Here is an 11,131-nt window from a genome sequence, read left to right as displayed (position 1 = left end):
AAGCTCCTGGACGCGTTACCAGCCATTCTAGGCATGCTGAGCATTGTGTAAATAAAGGTGATGCAAAAACATGTATGAGTTTAGCTTTTGCTCCCTAATTTTATAGGTTTCAAATTCAATTCCAAAAACCACAGAGCTAGAATATTCTCTGATTCTTGAAATGTATTGCCATTTTGGGGTGGTTTTTTTTTTTTTGCATTCTTTTTTATTGAAGTAGAGTCGGTTTACCATGTTGTGTCAATTTCTGGTGTACAGCATCAGGTTTCAGTCATACATGTACATACATATATTCCTTTTCATATTCTTTTTCATTATAGGTTATTACTACAAGATATTGAATAGAGTTCCCTGTGCTGTAGAGAAGAAATTTGTTGTTCATCTATTTTATATAGAGGAGTTAGTATCTGCAAATCTCGGTTATTTTTACAGATTTCTTTTTGTAGAGCTTGTCCCGATTAGATCTCCAGCAATGTTTCAGACTCAAGATAACAGCAAAGCAGCCAGCAACTCGGAACCAGCATAATTCCAAACCCTGAAGGTTATCTCATGGCCGTTTTTATTTGTGTGTCTTGGATTGCAAACAAGCTTACCCACCCCGCCTCCCCACATTTGTTAACGGGCTGTGGCTGTTTCTTAGGTGGACTTCCAATCTGAAAAGGAAATTACATGCCAGGTTTCCAGAGGTTTCAATGCGGCGAGATTAATCTCGTCGTGGGTGAGGGCGATTCAGGTCCATGTGAGACAATTCCAAGTTTAGAGCCGGGTCCAAGCCATCAGGGCTGCTTTTCCTGTGTGGAAAGGTTAAAGCAAAGCAGATGTGCAGCGAGCCTCCCACCTCCTTCCTCCCGCTGCATCGCTGGTCAGGGAGCGGCCACTCTTGAACTTGCAGGCAAAAGAATGGCTGAAGAAATAGTGACAATGACTTAATAGTCATTACCGTTACTTTTCATGTCACTTTCTGAACAAAAACAAGTGTACAAAACAACCAGAGCTTCGTTGTAATAAGTGACCTTCTTGGCCTTCGTCTCTCGGCCTCCACGGCAGACCCTCCTTGTGCTCCTCCCCGCCTTCTTCCCTTTCTGCTTCTCAAGTGCCCTGGACGGAGGTGTTCCCCTAAAGTTATGTCTGTGGGCCTCACTGTCCCTACCTTTCCCTTCTCTTCTCATAACTGACTTATAGCATGAAATTAAACCCTCTAGATGAAACACGCCCTTCACGAGGAAGTGCCACTGAGATAAAATGGGCGTTTCTGCATAATTCTCGCGCCACTACCTGGCGGCTGACTGAGATGGCAGGACAACCTGCTCTCCACCACTGTGGGCTTCTGTTTTGGGCATAAAACAGAAGTTGTTAGATGAATTCAGCCCTTGGACGTGTGCTTCCTGCCTGTGTTAAGACATTAAGTTACTCACCAATATCTAAAAATTGGGAGATTTCATATCCAATTTCTAGCTTCTCCTAAAAAAAAAAAGATAAAATATTAGGTTCCAACTTCCTGCATGAGAAGAATCTATAAGAGCCTGGTGATGGCTCCCTGCTTTAATGAGGCAAGTTCTCCCCCAAGTTACCACAGTCCCCACCACTCCCTATTGCCTTAAACCTCCTCACACTTCTTTGCTTCTTTACTTAGTAGCCTTCCTTCCATCCTCCCATCCATCCATCCTCCCTACCATATTTTCTTTTCTTCTTTCCTTCCTTCCTTCCTCCCTCCGTATACAAACTCTCTCCCTGTCTGAGAGTCTCTCCCCTCATGTTTTCTTTAACTTACCCCTCCACGAGGCACAGCCTATTCAGTTTTAGAATCCTGCCTGCTGTCACCTCTTCCATAAAGATTTTCCTGACTTCCCACTGTCACCACTACCTAGTTGATCACTGACTCTCCTCTAGTTAACTCTCTGACTTGTTATCTGTAAGGACTGGGCAGCCAATGTGTATGGGGAGACTAGCATGCACTAGACACTCGGCGAGGGGCTGCCCGTATGAAATCAGATACAGTGTGGTCCTGGGCAGCATGGGGGTGCAGAGCTGGTGGAAAGTGCTGGGAGAAAAGGCTCAGAGTGTCGTGGATGACAGAGGAAAGGGTGTGCCATCTGAACTAGGCTCTACAGAGCAAGGGACTTACGTGATCCGAGATTTGCAGGATGCAGAATTCATTGCTTCACTAATAAATTGAGGAAAAGTGAATTTTAGGGAAGGAAACCATCCTCTGAGAAGGCACCTCAGCATAAAGGGAATTGCAATCATCTCCATTTTGTTACAGATAAGGGTGCATTTCCCGAACTAGCCAAAAAAAAAAAAAAAAAAAAGAGGCAAGAATCGTTTTAACTTGCTCTCTGTTCAAAACCATGGTTCCTGTGATTCCATTTTAAATTGTAGAATGAATTAAAGATAACAATTAAATAGAGGCAATTGGATTTTAGAAGGAAGATTTAATTTTTAACTTATGAGACCTGTATTTTTTATCTTAGTTCTGTGATTTTATGTGCATAAGGAGACTGCCATGAAACGTTCTTTGGAAGCAAGAGTTTGGAAGGGATTTTGGAAGCAAGCGCACAATACAGGCCATTTTTAACATCAAGTGGATCATGCTGCTTTGTTTTCTTAGGCAGGAATATAAAAATTAAGGAGAAAAGTTTCACAAATATAAGCAGTGAAAATTGGATAAGGGTAAACAAGGACTACTCACTTATTTGGGGTAAAAAGGTTTTTATTTTACCCCCGATTTTCCCAAATTATTTTCTGGAAGTTACAATGAAATCAAATTTGATTCCCCAAATCTTCTCTTGGGGATTGTTTGGCAAATATGAAAAGTAAGTCAGTAAATGTTTCCTTCCAAACTTCCAAATGGAGTTTTCTGCCACAATATCACAAAAATATTACCTGAATTTATCTTGCAGGCAGACTAGATGTTATTTTACATTTTTTTCCCCTAAAATCACTTTCAAGGATTAAGTCAGAAAGAGAAGAGAGCATTTTTTAACACCATTGTGCTCTCTTGATAGCTGGATTTTGGTTATAACTGCCAGAAGTATACTTAACACACATCAATATTGGTGTTTACTGCTTAAAATTTCAGGTTCCACATACAAAGTTCCAAATATGTCTGCCAAATATGGCAAACCCCAGTGAAAGTTATTAGTTTGGAAGTTCAAAGTAATTGGTAATTGCTTTGGTGTTCTAAAAATAAGGCCCCTGCATTCTTCAGACAAATAGCTTTCCTTTTGATAACTAATACACTTCAGGATGGAGCGTAAGAGCTTTGTCGTGAACATTCAAATACTCACAGAGGAAAGCGTATCCTTAGTACATTCTATGGCGTTGACTGCCTTGGTAATGATACATGAATAACTCTCTTCGATGGCTGGGCAGGGTTTTAGATGCTTGGCAGTGGATAAGTCTGATTATTCCCCCCCTGCTGAATTCCTCACTGTGTTTATCTCTCTGGTGTTGCTTGAGCACCATCAGTGCACATCCCAATCAATTTTTTCAAAGCTCATTTGTTGAGGAGAATTTTGACAGGGCTTCAAAGATATTATTGGTGTGGTTGTAGCCACAAAAAGCTTGAGGAATAACTTCTTTCCTTCCACACTGTCTTTAACCACAGGTCATGCATAAGTACATGGTGAAGCATGAAGTTGTTGGCGGGGCAATCATAAGATGTGTCAAACTAAGAGAAAGAAAAGCAAGGATTTGATCTTTTGCAGAACTTAAAAGTGTGGCACCATCAGGTAAGACTTTCTAATGCCTGACTAGAATTTGAGAAAGAAAAATTCTGGAATACCTTCCATACATCCTCTCAAAATAACTTTTGACAGCATTTGGAATGCATTGTTCCCTGAGAATTTCTCCAGGGTTGTGAAGGTTGGTTCTTCAGTGATTAAAAGGGATACTTTATACAAAATCTTCACAGCCATGTGAGTTTTTTTTAATATGTTCTAATATTATTTAATATTATAAGCTGCAAAGAATTGTGCTCTAATAATGCCTACCCATTTAAAAGTAAAGTTTGTGTGAATCTGATTTAAATGCTGTTATAGCTGAGGTTAGGGCTACATGGTTCCTTTGATCAGTGTCCTTGGGCATAAGAAAGTTGAACTCTTGTTCACAATAACCCTGGATCAAACCGTGATACAAGTAAGCCTCATCAGATTTGTGTTTTAGCTGCATCTTCAGATGCCTTATAGAAAAATAAATTTTTTAATGAGGAGTATTTTCAAGAGTGCCAAGCTGATTTTGAAGAGTAAAGTGATGCTGATGGCAGAAGATGACCCCCAACTTTCCCCTTACCTGAGCCCAGGCAGCAAAATATTTGTTTTATGTATACACCTGTGTCAGCCTAAAATACACCACCATTTAATGGAGACTTAGATAAGATTTAACATAGTTTTATGAGCCTCTGATTTCTTATTTGCTGTTGGACTAAACTCCATTGTCAAACACTATAGAGATATCAAAAGAAAAAGGTGTAATTCTCCTCTTACAAACTCATCCTTCTGAGATAATCAAGTTATCTGTCCACTCTTTCCTTCACGTTCCTACAAATACATATTTATATTTATTTGAACATACAAATGCGTAGTGTTTTTATTTTATAAAAATAGTGTTATATTGCACATTTTCCTGCAACTTTCTTTATTACTTAGCTTTTCTTGGATGAGTCTCCTGGTCCATACAAATAATTCATTTTCACCTTAAAGAACACCCAAAACTTCAGATTCTGGTTCAGTTTGCATTAAAATGTATTAAAATGGGGAAAGAATTTTAAAGTCATACTATATTTCTGTCTAGTAGCATAAGTTTTCAATTATTGAGGTTTTATGTCCTTCAAGGAAAAAAGTTTTCATGTAGATATTGTAATTCTTTGTTAAATTTATTCTTTTTAGAGTTTTTTTTACTGTCATGAAAAGAAGGGTTTTTTTAAACTGAAGTATAGTCATTTACAATGTGTCAATTTCTGGTGTACAGCACAATGTTCCTAGTCATGCATATACACACACACACACATACATATATACACATATATATACACATAAATATATTCATTTTCATATTCTTTTTCATTCCTTTCATTATTACAAGATGTTGAATATAGTTCCCTGTGCTATACAGAAGAAATGTGTTTTTTATCTATTTTTATATATAGTAGCTAACATTTGCAAATCTCAAACTCCCAAATTTATCCTTTCCCACACTCATAAGATCGTTCACTATGTCTGTGAGTCTGTTTCTGTTTTGTAGATGAGTTCAGTAGTGTCCTCTTTTTTTTCTTTTTTTTAGATTACACATATGAGTGATACATGGTATTTTTCTTTCTCTTTCTGGCTTACTTCACTTAGAACGACAATCTCTAGGGTCATCCATGCTGCTGCAAATGGCATTATTTTATTCTTTTTATGGCTGAGTAGTATTCCATTGTATAAATCTACCACAGCTTCTTTATCCAGTCATCTCTCAATGGACATTTAGGTTGTTTTCATGTCTTGGCTATTGTAAATAGTGCTGCTATGAACATTGGGGTGCATGTATCTGTTCAAAAAAAGAAGGGTTTTATTTTCCATTTATATTTAACTGGTTCTCACTGGTGTGGTGGATTGTATTATTGGTCATTACCTACTCTCTCTGTGGTAAAAGAGGTATGCTTGTTGGGTATACTTTGTAATACCTTCTTAGAGATGAAGCATGCATCCTATCTCCCTTTGGATTGGCCATATGACTTGCTTTGGCCAATGAATATATGACATAAACCCATCCGGACAGAAGCTTTACATCTGTGCGGCTGTGCGCAGCTTCACTTGCCCTCTAGACCATGTGGCTGCACTTGCCCTCTAGAGCTTCTGCTCTCTGGCATGAACATGTCCAGGTCGGGGCTCCTTCTTCAATCCAGATCCTAGAACAAGAATGCTTGTGAAGCAGACCTGCAGTCAACCCATCGCTTGGAGCAGAGCAGCAGCCCACTGTCAAGAACTGTGAAGAGGGTCATGTCTCGCTTTACTTTCAGGCTAAGATGTTAACTTTCCCATTTCCTGGATGCTGACACAACTCCTGGGTCAGAGACAAAAGACAGCAGCCAGAGTGTCAGTGTGTTTGTGTTGCTTCCCTGAGTCTTCCTTCCCACACTGGTGATGTGGAAGGGCCCAGATGGATGCCTGAACACAACGGAGGTTGCATTTACAGGAGCGGGACACTGAACGTGAAATCCCAGCATTTCACAGCAAGCAGTGTGCAAGCCTGCTCTTTGCCCCAGAGGTAAGTATTATCTCTTCCCTCAAGGTTGCTCACTGCAAACTCAACCCTGAGAAATGACTAGGAAAAAAATGATCAGGGTTTTGAAGGCTTAGCACACCCAGCAAGACATGTAGGGACACAAAAGACTCATGGAAGAGTATCTCCCAACACCAACCCTCAGTCCTCATGGAATGTCAGTGAGAAACAAATGTATCAGAGCTGTTTTGTTACAGAACATAACACCTCCACTGAACTGAGAGATCCTCGAAAATCAACACATCAGTACCTTACTATATAGTCAATAGCTCTGTGTCTTGCAAGAGCATGTGACTGATGTTTGTTGAGTGACTAAACACACTTAACGTATCTAAAGTTAGTCTACTTTTTGAAGATTAGCATTTATTCTGTAATGTAAATTCTAATTTCCCACATTTAAAAATATTTGTAAGAAATTACAATACATAACAAGGGATACATTTAATATTAATTCAAGCCAATTTTTCTGAGCATATGTAGGCATTGCAGAACTCTGAAATTTTAAAAATTGCTGATTATCCTGTCTCCTTAAATGTTTCTTCATCGAGTTTTGAAAATTCTCTAACATTTAGTTAATAGCAACCATTATTTTGTATACTTTTGAGTTATTGCACTGTTTTGTGATGTAGATTGTATCAAAATTACTTCTTTTACCAGAGGATTAAAGACAAATTAGTAGAAGATATGCATCAAAGATTCTTAATGTATGAAACCATTTTCAACAAAATGCTTTTTATTTAAGTCAAAATTGGATTTCCATGGTTTGGGGCTTCAGGGCTTCGAAGGCTTTACTCCCACAGATTTAAGACTTGAACGAGACATCAAAGGTCATCACGTGGGCCCTTCAAGGCACTAGCTAAGGGATTTGGCAACTGTTTCCATGCTTTAGCTTTGCTTGAATCCTTCCCTTCAAAGCAGCTGTTACTATGTCGTTGAGATTAAGTTTAAGGACAAGATGTATTATAGTTTATTCGTATGTTTTTTAAATTGCATTTTAAGGACCTTCTCAGTGCACAGGCAAATACTGGCAGGCAGGAAAGTAAAAATGTATCCTCTACCACCAAGGATTCTGCAATATAAGGGAGAGACCACATGCAGCTCCAAATTTTACATAGAAATAAAATTATAGCACAAGCTTTCTGTTGCAATCCCAAAGCAACAGGAAGGAAAAACCTATTACAATGAAACAAGCACAGAGCTGAAGTGGCCCCTTGAGGGCTTTTCCCTTATTTGTTTTTGTTGTTGTTTTAATTCCAGGTTCTCATTTTATGTGATTTGGGGGCTAATGATTGGGCATTTATGATCATGATCACAAAGGATCTTTTTCTCCCATCCTCAGCTCATGTTTGGAAGCAGTAATGTAAACTATGGTAATAGAAATTATTCTCCAACGATTTGTTTTTTTTCACCTTCCCTACTACCCTAAAATTTATAACTCTAATTTTCATGATAAGGAATGATTGGTATATATCCTTTTTGCTGAAACATGGTAATTTTATCAAGCTTGGTCTGGATTTATTTGAGCAAATACTGTATTTTAATTTATTATGTAGCCTGAAAGTTCAATTTAATTTATTTATCTCAGCTTATGTGGTTTCCAGGGGAGGTGGGGGGGGGTGCGGGGGGGGGGGCGGTTATCATACTCCTGATGGTGAAAAATCCTACAGTTTTGAAAACTGCAAATAGAAAGAGCTATTCTGATGACTGTCATCTGATTTTAGAAGCAAATTAGGGCATAAACTATAGTCTGATTATATTAAATATGGTCTCCATTACTAGCCTCTATTTTTAATCTCAGTTTTCACTTCGCCTCTGAAGGTAGATTCTTCTTTTCAGAGGTTTTCCTGAATTTTGATTTAAAGACAAGGAAATAAGAAACGCATTGAGTTTATAGGGTGGTAAGTGACAGACATGAGGATCTGTTGCAGGAAATTTAAACGGCAACTTGGGGGAATTTGTTTTTCTTTGAATTAGTTTTATTAGGAAACACAAATTTTCTCATTTACATCAATTATGTGATATTTAAAAATACTAGAAAGTTGGCCATTTAAAATTTCACACAGTTGACTTTAAAGAAGAGGTTTGTTCAATGTTTTTCACCAACTTTCTGGAACGCCAACCATAGGATAAAGCATAAGACACACTTATCTATTTTTAATATGGTGTTGTCATATGGCTTAAGAACTGTTCAGTTTTCTCTACAGTTTTTTTTTTACTGTTTTAATGTTTTTTTGTTTGTTTGTTTGATTTTTCTTAGTTCATTATTTTTGAAACAGTAATGCTATTTTCACAGAAAAAAAAAAAAAAAGCATAGACCAAAAGAAGAAAATTATGTTCAGCAAATGTTAGGAAAAATTTACCTAGGTTTTAAAATTGAATGGATGCTTCTGAGTTATGAAGTTTTGAGTTTTGTTTTAATCAAGATTTCTCAGATTTTATGAGAGTGATTGAAATCAGGAGACGATCCTGAAGGAAAAATAGGGGGGGAACGATGAAAACAGAAAAATGGAGAAACTTCAGCAAATGCGTTAGTCGCACAGCAACATCTTTTCTGTTTTGAAAATAAATCTTTGCAGGTGTGTTTCCGATCCAGCTTTCTTGCTCAAGGAAGAATGTTTATCATTTTCTGAATTTACCAGCAATTGGCGTGCGCTGAGGGCTCATTTATTTTGTACAAAATGTTGCTAACTCACTCCTGTCCTCTTAAATTTAAAACAGCTGCTACCTACTGGCAGGACCTAAATCTTAACAGAGACAGAAATCCAGACTCTCTCTATGGCTGTATTACACTCTTGTTAATAATAATCTCTGTCCATCAAGGTGACGACAGGATAATGTGGGTCTACACACATATTTTCTCTGTCCATATGTAAAAAGCTAAGGCTTTTATTTTGTTAATAAAAAAAAGATTCAATTTTAAAACTCCCTCCATTTGAAGCAGTGTAATTTAGTGTTGCTTGAAGCAACCTAACTTGCAATGTTTCTTTTCTACGCAGTTACAGTTTTAATATCATCTGTGAGTTGGAGTAGCTTATTAACTGAGAGAAAGGAGCAGAGGGATCCAAACTAAACGTTAAAAGGCAAGGCAAATTTGGGGAGAGAAACATTCTTTAATTTTCAACTGTTTCGACTTTTATTTTCAGACTACATTTTCATAAATAGAACTTACAATCTCAACGTTTACTTGTAAAGAAGACAATTTCAACTTTTTCAATGACTGCCTTACTGTTTAAAATAAGAATTTTGACATAAACTTTAAATATCTGGATTTTCAGTCAAAACACACTTTTTTTTTTTTTTTTTTTTGGTCTTTAGCTTGTTTTCACCCTGTTACCTTACCAAAAAGAAATCATTTTCTTTCTCTTAGGTTTTCTTGCAGAACAACCATTCAATGTCTATAAAGATAGATTCATCTGTTTTAAAAAAAAATGCTAAAGGTTATTTTCATGCATAAGATAAATCACTGAGAGATATAGTAAAGAATTCAAAAGGTACTTCATGTCCTACCAGAGCGAAATCCCAATCATCCTTCTCCACAGTGAATTCATGGTTTCCTGCAAGATAAGATCTCATCCAAGATCTCATCCTGCTGAGGACTTCATCTTCGAAGAAAAGAGAACATCATCTCTCAAGGGAACTCCAGTATCATAATTCATAAAGTCAAATATATCAGTAAGTACAGCCTTATTTTAAAAGTCATCCAAGTCTCCAGAACCTACACTATTGATGTTAAATTGTAATGTTCTATGATAACACAAATTTGTAAAAGATCATTGTTTAATTATTTAAAAGTTTCCATTCTCATGAATAGAATTTAAATGCTCAATAATCCTTAATTAATACATTTACAGTGGTTGAGAATTAACTTTGCCACTTTACAGCGTGAAAAAGAAAGATAAAAAATAAGCCTCTTGTGACTGGGAAGAAATTTTCCAGTCTCTCACCAGCCAATCCAATTTTTAATCAGCTCTCTCTCTGTCTCTCTCATTCTCTCTCTCTTTTCTGAAATCATTGGCATTTCCAGCCCCAGGACTCCTCAGTCCTTTTTAGAAAACATAACTAACTTTACAGATCTGAGTTTTGGATTTCATTTCACCTTGAGTTGTTTGCCTAGATTGCTTCCTGGTCAACATGATAGTCCAGAACTCAAAAAAGATTTTTAAAAAATTACAGGCTTTGCTAAAGAAGCTACATGATATTCTAAACAGAAGATACCAGGAACCAAATATAGCAAAAATTTCCAAAAGTTTAAAACTTTTCCTACAGTGCCAGCTTGTCTTGGTATTTATTATTCATTCATTCACCAAACATTTATTGAAAATCTATAATCCACTGAAGACAACACAAGAGCCCAGAATTCGGTCTTTGCCTAGAGGAACTCACAATTTTGTAGGAGGATCAGATAGGTAAACAAATAAGTTTCAAGATTAGACAGTTAATTCTCATTTAAAGGGTTGTGGGGAAATACTGAGAAGACTTCCCGGAGGAGGTGGCATCCAGTCCAGGGCAGAACAGAAGGATAAAGCAGAAGGTGGGAAATTTATCCATGGTAGGGGGAAGACCATGCCCAAAGAAGTGGGTACGGGGAATTTGGGGATATGGACATAGGGAGTTGTCTGAGGGACAAAATCAGTGGTGACTGAGGATGGAGAGGCAGATTGAAGCCAGCCTATGAAAGCCTTTATATGCCAAATTAAGGAGTTAATACTTTAGTCTGCAGGCAAAGGAATTCTAAGCAGAGAAATGACATAATCAGCTTTAAGATTACCAGAGGTAGAATCCCCTAAGAGATAGGCACTGAAACCCTGAGATTTGCATGCAGCAATCACATGGGGAATAATTTTGGGAAGAGGACCTATAAGAGAGTGAA

The 11,131-nt window shown here is 37.5% G+C and overlaps 1 long non-coding RNA gene across 1 annotated transcript; it reads right to left on the bottom strand.

Annotated features, from left to right (window-relative positions):
- Positions 1-554: 554 nt before the first annotated feature.
- On the bottom strand, positions 555-9,830 carry LOC116150482 (uncharacterized). Its single transcript, XR_004134190.2, has 3 exons — positions 9,769-9,830; positions 1,413-1,458; positions 555-788 (listed from the first exon to the last, which is right to left on the bottom strand). It is a non-coding gene; the product is annotated as an uncharacterized LOC116150482 (long non-coding RNA).
- Positions 9,831-11,131: the final 1,301 nt, after the last annotated feature.

The sequence above is a fragment of the Camelus dromedarius genome, chromosome 26, assembly GCF_036321535.1.
Source record: "Camelus dromedarius isolate mCamDro1 chromosome 26, mCamDro1.pat, whole genome shotgun sequence".
Lineage (NCBI taxonomy): Eukaryota > Metazoa > Chordata > Mammalia > Artiodactyla > Camelidae > Camelus > Camelus dromedarius.
Note: the sequence above shows the minus strand (reverse complement) of the source record. Positions and strands in the feature narration are given on the sequence as shown.